This window comes from Miscanthus floridulus, chromosome 3 (genome assembly GCF_019320115.1).
Source record: "Miscanthus floridulus cultivar M001 chromosome 3, ASM1932011v1, whole genome shotgun sequence".
Classification (NCBI taxonomy): domain Eukaryota; kingdom Viridiplantae; phylum Streptophyta; class Magnoliopsida; order Poales; family Poaceae; genus Miscanthus; species Miscanthus floridulus.
This window is the reverse complement of record NC_089582.1, coordinates 5522549-5532437: the sequence shown is the minus strand read 5'-3', so window position 1 is coordinate 5532437 and position 9889 is coordinate 5522549. Positions and strand designations below refer to the sequence as shown.

The 9889-nt window shown below is 43.5% G+C and overlaps 1 pseudogene; it reads right to left on the bottom strand.

Annotated features, from left to right (window-relative positions):
- Nucleotides 1-5168: 5168 nt before the first annotated feature.
- Nucleotides 5169-6282, bottom strand: LOC136543024 (uncharacterized; annotated as a pseudogene).
- Nucleotides 6283-9889: the final 3607 nt, after the last annotated feature.

Genomic DNA, 9889 nt, shown 5'->3' with positions numbered 1-9889 from the left:
GCTTAAAACAGGCGGGAAACGAAACTGCAGGCCACCTTTACTCCCGGGTGGGAAGCCCACCCGGGAGTAAAGGTGGGCTGCAGTTTCGTGGCCCGCCAAAAAAACCCTTTACTCCCGGTTGGTAACACGCACCGGGAGTAAAGATACCTTTACTCCCGGTTGGTAATACGCACCGGGAGTAAAGGGTTTTTACTCCCGGTTGGTGGCTGGCACCGGGAGTAATTCTCTCTGATATATAACCTCCAGCGCCTGGCGCAGATCGATCCGCTCGTCTTCTTCCTCGTCGAACACCGCCGCCCTCTTCTTCCTCGCGCCGCGTCCGTTCGCCTTCCGTGACACCGGCGCCGCCGTCTTCTTCATCGTGCGGCCTCCACCGCGCGCGCCCATGCCCCTCCGCGCGCGCCCGTGGCCCTCCACCGTGCCCGAGGCCCTCCACCGCGCGTTGCCCCACCGCGCCCGAGGCCCTCCACACTGCCGAGCTTGATCGAGGTGATATATTCGTCGATCTCTTTGTACATTCGTCCGAGCCCTCCACTGCCGAGTTATAGATCACATCGAAAACTACAACTTTGGTGTAAGCCATGTCAACGCTCGAGGTCGATTGAAAATTCCAAATTTTGAATCACAAAATCTAGGAACTAAAAATGAATATTTGGAACTCTAAATGATTTTAAATAAAAACATATCTTAAGGCAAGTTTTGAATATTTGGATATTATATGGATAAATTAGCAAGTTTAATTAGAGTGTCAAAAACTGCATTTTATGGTACAAAAATACATTTTAAGATCACTGGGACCTGAACTCATGACAAGTATAATTAAGGACCACCAATGAAATTACTTTAGAAATTAATTAGATCGATGTAAATATATGGCTTGTATAATAAACACGCTATATATTATTTGGAAACAACGCTACGAACCTTCCGCTAATGAACTTTCGCTACAAACTCCTCAGGATGGCAACCATTGTCGTTGTCACTAAAGCTGAAAATGATCCAGCCCATCAACCGCCATATATTCATCACTATATGATATGCCATTATTCCAAGATACAGTTTCAATAGAAGAATTTTTTCTATCTTCATAGATCAATGTTTGTTAACGAAATTTTATCCAAATATATTCATGTAGGGTCTTTTTTTTTGAAGGATTTGTTGTAGGATATATAATGGCCAAATAGAAACTCAATTTTGATACCCAGTTTGTAAACTAAGCGTTTTTTAGTTTATCAAAAATATCACATGTGATGATGTTAGCAGATTTGGTTGGACTTGCATGCATGGCTACAGACAAATGAAGGAAAACTTCAATGTTTCTTCATTTGTGAACTTTGAATATACAGATATAATATATTAATGTTGCTAAAGTAATACGAGCATTACATATTTTTTTTCCGGGAAGACTATCTTCAAACTTTATATCATAGCATCAGAGATCGCCTGTAGAAGAAGAAAATAAATTCTTATCATTTCGGAAATAGTAATGGTTATATGAGCAATAAGACACATATACTTACATTTCATAATGACTTATACTTACATTATTAACATAGAATTTTCTCATATGATGAATGACTACATGGTTCACATGGTACATAGGATCACAACATCACGCACCGACACCGCCCCGGCCCACCTCACGTCGTCGTCGTCGTCAGCACGCCGGCCCGCCTCACGTTATCGTCGTCAGCACACCGGCCACCGCGCCGACACGTATATATACGTCATTTGTATTCATATGCATTTCATCCATGCGTTTCTATGTATACGGCGGAGCACCGCCGCCCTCGTTCACCCATGTGTACAGACATATATACGGCGGAGTGGAGCACCGCCACTCTTGTCACACCGCCCTTTCTCGTGCCCTAATTCGCCCTAGTACCGACGTAGTTCGTCCTAGTGTGGCGAATTGCGTCCGTGACCGAGGGGCAAGATTTAATAATGCATATTGTTTGTAGATTTTACGCATGTAATAAGCAAAGATTTGACGTACTATATATTGGTTTTGTTTTTTGAAGCTAGATGGCCGACCCGAGAAATATGGATGAGGAGTTGATGATGAATTTGATCAACACTGGCACTCAAGTTGCCGGCGATGATGGTGCTAAAAATAACGTGCAAGAGGATGCAGATGACGGGAGTCAGTACTTAGCTCTTGAACAAAATGAGCAACAACATATTGGCCAAGTATATATTTTTTATTATTAGCTATATATATTATCATATGTCTTATGTGTGCTCATGACATTAAAAATAATGTTTATGTTTTGTAGCCCTCTGGATCGACATCAACAACTACAACGAAGAGTAAAAATGTTCAAGGTCCCAAAAAGCCATTGGAGGGTCGCTTCATCATCTCGGAGTTCAATGTGGATACAGGAGAACCGGGGGGCCGAATAAAATGAAATTTGTGCACCACTGTGGTTACCTTGTACGGGACCGGCTCCTGATTAGTACCCGTGAATGGAAGAAGAAGACCAATGCTCCTCATATCAGTTTTGTCTCCGATCGTGACAAGACGTTAATTTGGAATGATGTCTTGGTACATTTCACGCTCCAAACAGATGGTTATGATGATATAATAGATGGTGATGAATTAAAGGAGCGAGTTAGGAATTGGGCAATGAAGAAGATGGCCACCCAGTTTCAGACTTGGAAGAAACACCTATACACGACGTATGTCAAGAAGAACATAGCACCAGATTTTACTGTCCCAGGCCCGATCTCAAAGCAGAGGCTCTATTGGGATGAGTTTGTACAGTACAAGACTTCGGAAGAGGGTGTGAGTCGGGTGATAAAGAACCAACGTAATGCCCAACAGAAGACATACCACCATACCTTGGGATCAGGTGGCTACCCGACTGCCATTAAGAATTATAACAAAATGGAAGCAGACCTTCTTGCCAAGGGTATCAGACCAGAATCACTCGAGTGGAGAGAACGTGCAAAGAATTGGTTTTTCGGTCATGGGGGAACACTAGACCAGGAAGTCGTTTTGGACAAGGCTTTAGTCAAGCATTGGGAATATAAATCATGAATAACTTTTAAGTTGCTGAGTTTGAAAATATGAAAACCACATGAATAGATTTTTGTCTTGAAAAATACTTTCATAAAAATAGACACATATCACTTTTTAATAAATAGTTTTATAAAAATAAGAAGTTAAAGTTATGCTTTGGATACCGTATCGCTGTCTAAACCGACTACTTTTACCAACCTCGAAGGAGTACTTTTTATCATGTAAATGGAACATTAATCATCCGTCCAAACCTTCTCCTAACTAAATGAAAGAGTGGAATTTACAGGGGTCCCTAAACTTGCACAAAGACCACAACAGCCTAGTGTAAACCTGTGCAGTGCAGGAGTAGATTTGACTTGATAACATAGTTGTGCAGAACTTCCGGCATTGACTCTGCTGCTGAGTGCTGACTAAGGCACTGATGCATGCCTTTTTAAGAAAGCAACTGACGAACGGCGCCTCTAAGCAATCCAGTCTTGACTCTTGAGGCCATATGCATGCAGCATGCACACAGACAGGGGAGGGAACCAGCTCAAGAACCTGCACTGCACAATCCTCGAGGAAGTAATGTAGTTGAATAATGCCTTTAGATTACTGTATGTATTATATATCAAAATGGAGGCTACGATGCAACGGCTAATTAAGCATGCATGCAGCAACACAAGCACCGTAGCTCAGCCTGGCCGTAGGAGCGAGCAAGCCAGACTCCTCTGATCACTGAACCAATATACTAGATTGAGGCTTGGGGCCTGGGAAGACATGTTCATGTCTAACTGACAACTGAAAAACTCACAAAAGGAAACGAAAAGCATAGCCCGTGAGAGAGCGAGCGAGCGCAGATAGGAGCCAATAAGCAGCAAACCAAACAACCAATGTGCTCATCTAGTATATACTCATATAATCAACTAATGTTGAGTACGTTGGATACAGTAAGCCGGGCCTAGCTCAGCTGGGCCGTAGGAGCGAGCAAGCCAGACTCCTCTGATCAATGAACCAATCATGCCCTAATCATATACTAGAGGCTTGGGGCCTGGGCAGACATGTTCATGTCTCAGAAAACTGAAAAACTCACAAAAGGAAACGAAAAACATAGCCATTTTAGAGGAATTATTAAACGGCATCGCCTGCTGCAGAAACTAAGGCTTGTTATATATATCCAGCAATGTCTACAGCAGACATATGATCAATAATGAGACTTAGCGTAGTAGTAGTAAATTGACATGTGTACTTCCATAAAAAATTAGTGTTTCTGGTTAAGAAAATGTTTTCTCTTCCATGTATTTGCACAGCTCTGTAGTATGCAGTCATACTTCAGCCCGTATGATGAGTGCATCATGTAGAAACTAGAAAATGTTTCTTCTGTTTTTTTCCTAGTTAATCAACATCATGACTATGACACCACTAGCTAGCTGCCAAGCTGTAAAAAAAAAGTTGTATGACTGACAATGGGGTTTCCTGTCGACCTTATAGATCAAATCCCCAAGGAGCAAGAAAGAGGAGATAGCGCGACGAGATAAACTATTGGTCACAACAATTGCACAGCTGAATGTAAAAAGAAAAAATATGACGAACTCTTTCTTTCCTTCAACTGCACAACTTAGAATTAAACATACTTAATGTCCATGAGAACCTACTTTCTATACTCAACTGTCAAACAGTAGCAGGATCATGTTCATGGATGAATCATTGCATCTTCATGGTAGTGACAGTTTGCAGTTGCAAGATCTGAAAAGATACAATCCATTAGTTTGATATTTGCAAATATTTGATATATTTACCGCTAAATGATTATATGGCTTGGTACTTCTGCATCACATGGCCTAAAAGTTAATACAAACTAATATATGTTTAAGTTTCTATAGATATATTGATAGTATATCACTAAAATAGATATGTGAAATTCCGATTGACCATACATTCCTAAAAGATCATTTACAAGTCATGGCTCAAAAATATATATCTAAATCATGTTGTATGCAAAGGCTTTAAGGGTTACGGATAGGTGACAGTAATTTGCTGCATATCTGAACACCATATTGTATTATTCACATCCAATGGCTCCGGTTTATGACTACTTGACAGAAGTAAATGGACATAACTATAACATTTCTAAGACAGGTATATAATAAAGAAAGCCACAAAGCTACTATACCTTGGGAGTGTAGAAGCTCGTGTAAGGTAAGATGAGGTCGAATCGGTCGCCCTCTCTTTCGCTAACCTTTCTCACTTTCTTTGACTTAAGGTCAACTGTGAAGATTTCAGTAGATATGTTAACCAAAATAGTATTTGTGCCCTCGGCGAAGCCAACCACTTGATATGACTTGTATGGTACACGACTTGGGAGCAATGTCCCAAGCTTCATAACCTTGTGTTTCACCCACCCATCAATGTCATTAGTAACATCTTGTCGTGACCACATATGGATGCAATTGTCGTCAGACAGGGTGGCAAGTCCCAGCCCTCCATCCTCTGTCTTCATGAGAACTGCCCTAGACATACCTCGTGGTATGTTGATCTCGGAAAGCCATTGTGTACACAGGTCATACTTGATGATGTTTGTGTTATATTCAAAGGGGAAGTATATGACATCTCCAATAAGAAGACTGGGTTTGCGACCGGCTCTGAAGCAGTAGTAGTTGGAGCTATTAGTGATATGATTGGGGGTGGGAGCGGGAGCGCTCCACGCACCGGTCAGTGATGAGTAACTGATCGCACATGCGAATATAGGGCTGAGAAGGTTGGTCTCTACAAAGACCACACGGAACGGACCATCGTGGCAGTCGAGGTGGTCGCAGCCGTCCTTGGCACACAGCACCGCCCCTGTGTAGTTGTAGGACGAGTAGGACGGGTATCTATCAGAGGACAATCTCAGGTGCTGCTGGCTGCCGGTGATGGGGTCCCAGACGACGAGTCTCCTCTTTGACGCGTCCCTGAAGTGGATCAGCACGCGCCCGTGGCGGCAGTCAAGGGCGACCCAGCTCTGTTTTCGACCGTCGGCATGCGAACGATGGAGGCGACGGAGGTCTTCACGGGGACCAATTGCATGGATGAGGCGTCGGAGTAGCGGTTCTGGATGTAGCCGAACAGGGGCGGCGCTCCATGGAATCTGCGGCAGCGGCGCACGAAGCAGTCCCGGTCGGAGAGGACGCGGCGCCAGGCCTTGCAGAGACGAGGCTGGCGCGGACCAGGTGCACTGGCTCGTCCGCGGGGAGGCGCACGAGGATCTCTTGGACGAGCTCCTCCGGCAACGAAGACGCCATGCAAGTCGTCGGTGGGTTGGGATTGGAGGAATTGAAACGACGGCACGTACGTACGTAGGATCGGAGTCGCTATATATATCAATTTATATGGCACAAAAATCTGAGCAACAAGTACGTACTCCAGATGCGATACGATCGATCCTCCAGTTCCAGGGACTAAGCAATCGATCGAGCGTGTGGTAGACGGACGGCGACACGATCGGGGCCTAATACACGGATTTGGATCCGAACCGGACGCGGACCCTGTGATGATGATTTCTTGATCAGAATGGTCCAAGACGATCCATCCGACTCAAATGGCATGTGCCTTTCTAAATACTACTTTCACATCCTTGACCATATTGAGTACATCCTTATCAGTTCGGTTGCCCGGCTTGGACTGGTGGTCTGCCTTACCTTTAAAATGCTTGCCTTTCTTTCTTAGGGGGTGATTCGCAGAAAGAAATCGACGATGGCCAAGGTACATTACCTTTCGACATTTTTTCAAGAATATACCTTTAATGTCATCGAAATAGTGCGTTACCTAATGTCATTGAAATGGCCAAGGTAGCTGACTGGTACATTACCTTTCGACATTCCCTTGTTTGATTGGCCTGAAAGATTACTTAGAGCAGGCCAATCATTGATGGTTATGAACAACAATGCTCGCAGTTCAAAGTGCTCCTGTTTGTGCTCATCCCACACACGTACACCTGGTCTGTTCCACAAAAGTAGAAGTTCTTCAACTAGTGGCCTCAGGTACACATCGATGTCGTTGCCAGGTTGCCTTGGACCTTGGATGAGCACTGGCATCATAATAAACTTACGCTTCATGCATAACCAGGGAGGAAGGTTGTAGATACATAGAGTAACAGGCCAAGTGCTATGACTACTGCTCTGCTCCCCGAAAGGATTCATACCATCCGTACTTAAAGCACACCTTAAGTTTCTTGCGTCATTTGCAAACTCTGGGAATTCTCTATAGATTGCTCTCCACTGGGACCCATCAGCAGGGTGTCTCAACATATTGTCTACCTTACGGTCTTCTTTGTGCCATCGCAATAACTTTGCATGGTCTTTGTTTCTAAACAGACGTTTCAAGCGTGGTATTATAGGAGCATACCACATAATCTTGGCAGGGATTTTCTTCGTGGGACGTTCGCCCTCAACATCAATAGGGTCATCTCGTCTGATCTTATACCGCGATGCATGACATACCGGGCATGCATCTAACTTCTCGTACTCCTCGCCATGGTAGAGGATGCAGTCATTAGGACATGCATGTATCTTCTAGATTTCTAATCCCAAAAGGCAGACTACCTGTTTTGCTTCGTACGTAGTGACGTGCAATTCATTATCCTTTGGAAGCATCTTCTTTTGGATTTTCAGTAACTCCCCAAATCCCTTGTTAGATACACCATTCTTTGCCTTCCATTGCAGCAATTTCAGTGTGGTACCCAACTTTTTCTGTCCCACATCACAAGTTGGGTATAGCAATTTCTTGTGATCCTCTAGCATGTGCTCGAACTTGATCTTCTCCTTTTCACTTTCGCATTCTCTTTGTGTGTCACAAATGGCCTGATCAAGATCATCAGCGGGCTCATCTTCTGCCACTACCTCTTCTTCAGCTTCCCCCATTGCAGTATCATTGAAGGCACCATATTCAGCAATAATGTCATCATCGTCCCATTGTTCTTCTTCACCTTCTTCCATTACAACCCCGGTTTCTCCGTGCTTCGTCCAACAAATATAGTTTGGCATGAAACCCGACTTCAACAAGTGTGAATGAAGACTCCTTGAGCTAGCATATTCCTTCAAATTCTTACATATGACACATGGGCAGCACATGAAACCATCGCGTTTGTTTGCCTCGGCCACACGTAAGAAAGAATGCACGCCCTCAATGAACTCTTGGAAGCGGCGATCAGCATTGTACATCCAATGCCGGCTCATCTGCATTACATGACATACATACCATATTAAAACCTAAAACATAATTAGTTAATTATACGACATGCATGCCACCACACAAGGTATTAATTTATGAAAGTCTCGCTACAATGTAGACAATCCCAACTACCACTAAAAAAACTAAAGCTAAAATGCACTTCAGCAGCATAAGGATTTCGCGACCAATCCCAACTAAAACAGACAGATCATGCGTTTGTTCAACATCTATGGACTTCTTCCGCAGGATCACTGCCTCATCAGCTGTCGTAGCCGCCTGTGCAAGAGAGTTTTGCACGTGTTCAACATACTCTTCCTCCCAGTACCAGCCTGAACATCCAGTGCCATCCCACTAAAATTAAAACAAAAAATTAGAACTTTAATCATAATCATCATGAAAATAAGTATAAATTAACCATAATCATCAAATGCGACAAAATAACTCACATTGCGATCCGGACACTTATAGAAGATACGGCCCTTGTTGGGACACTCCTTCCTCACCCGATACTCCATCACAATCTTCTCCACACACTTGCCGCATGCAATGAGAGGAAGGTCCGGACTCAGTCGCTTTGGAACCCGATGAGAGGCCGAGGACCCGGTAGCAGTTGCCATCTACTCTCTATACTCATTTTTAATATAATATAAATTTCTTATTTTATAAACAAATAATATTAAAAAAACTCTAAAATTCTCTATATCTCCAAACCATGAAGTGTGCTATGCATGCTAGAATTAAAAACTCAATACTAGTTTTGAATAACTACTTTAACCTTCCTTCATCCAAATACGCAAACTTTAAAGTGATTTTGAGTTTAATTGGCTTACAAATAAAAAAAATCTAACATAAAAAAACCACATATATATCTAGTCCACAAAATGAAATAAGCTACTGATGAAACATAAGAGTATAAAGTTGGTAACCTTCGGAACCGAAGAATCGATGGAGGAATGGAAGAAATCTTGTGATACACCGGTGATGAGGAAGAAGAGAGGCCGGCAATGAAGCAAGAACACTGAGCTCGAAGTGGCTCGGGCTCGGGGACGAACAAGGGCTATATAGGAGGGGACCTTTAGTCCCGGTTGAAGACAGAAACCGGGACTAAAGGTCCCTTCCTAGTCCCGGACAGAGCCTCCAGTCGGGAGTAGACTTTTACTCCTGGTTGGAGGGACTAACCGGGAGTAAAAGTTAACCTTTAGTCCCGGTTGGTAGCTCCAACCGGGACTAAAGGTCCCCTGCAGCAAAAGCCTGCCGCAGTAGCCGTTGGGCAGGATCCTTTAGTCCCGGTTGGAGCTACAAACCAGGACTAAAGGTATCTCTAGTTCCGGGCGTGAAAAATACCGGGACTAAAGCCAAATTTCGAGGTGGGATCAAAGGTCGTTTCTCTACTGGTGATAGATATCTGAGTTTGTTGGAGTTTGTTGTAACCAAGTTTGTTGTACAAGATTGGGCCTATTTAACATGAAACCGAGACCCGGGGAGGGCAACTCGTTCACTTCCCTTCACATGGTATTCAGAGCCCATTTCCTAGCGCAGTTAGATCATTGCGTCGTACCACATCATAGACAAGACTGTAGAACTTGAAAATAATGACCAAGTTCAGAAACTTAAAAGAAACATCCGCATCAAAAAAAAAAAACCCAGAAACCTAACACAGCCTAAAAAATCTGAAATTGT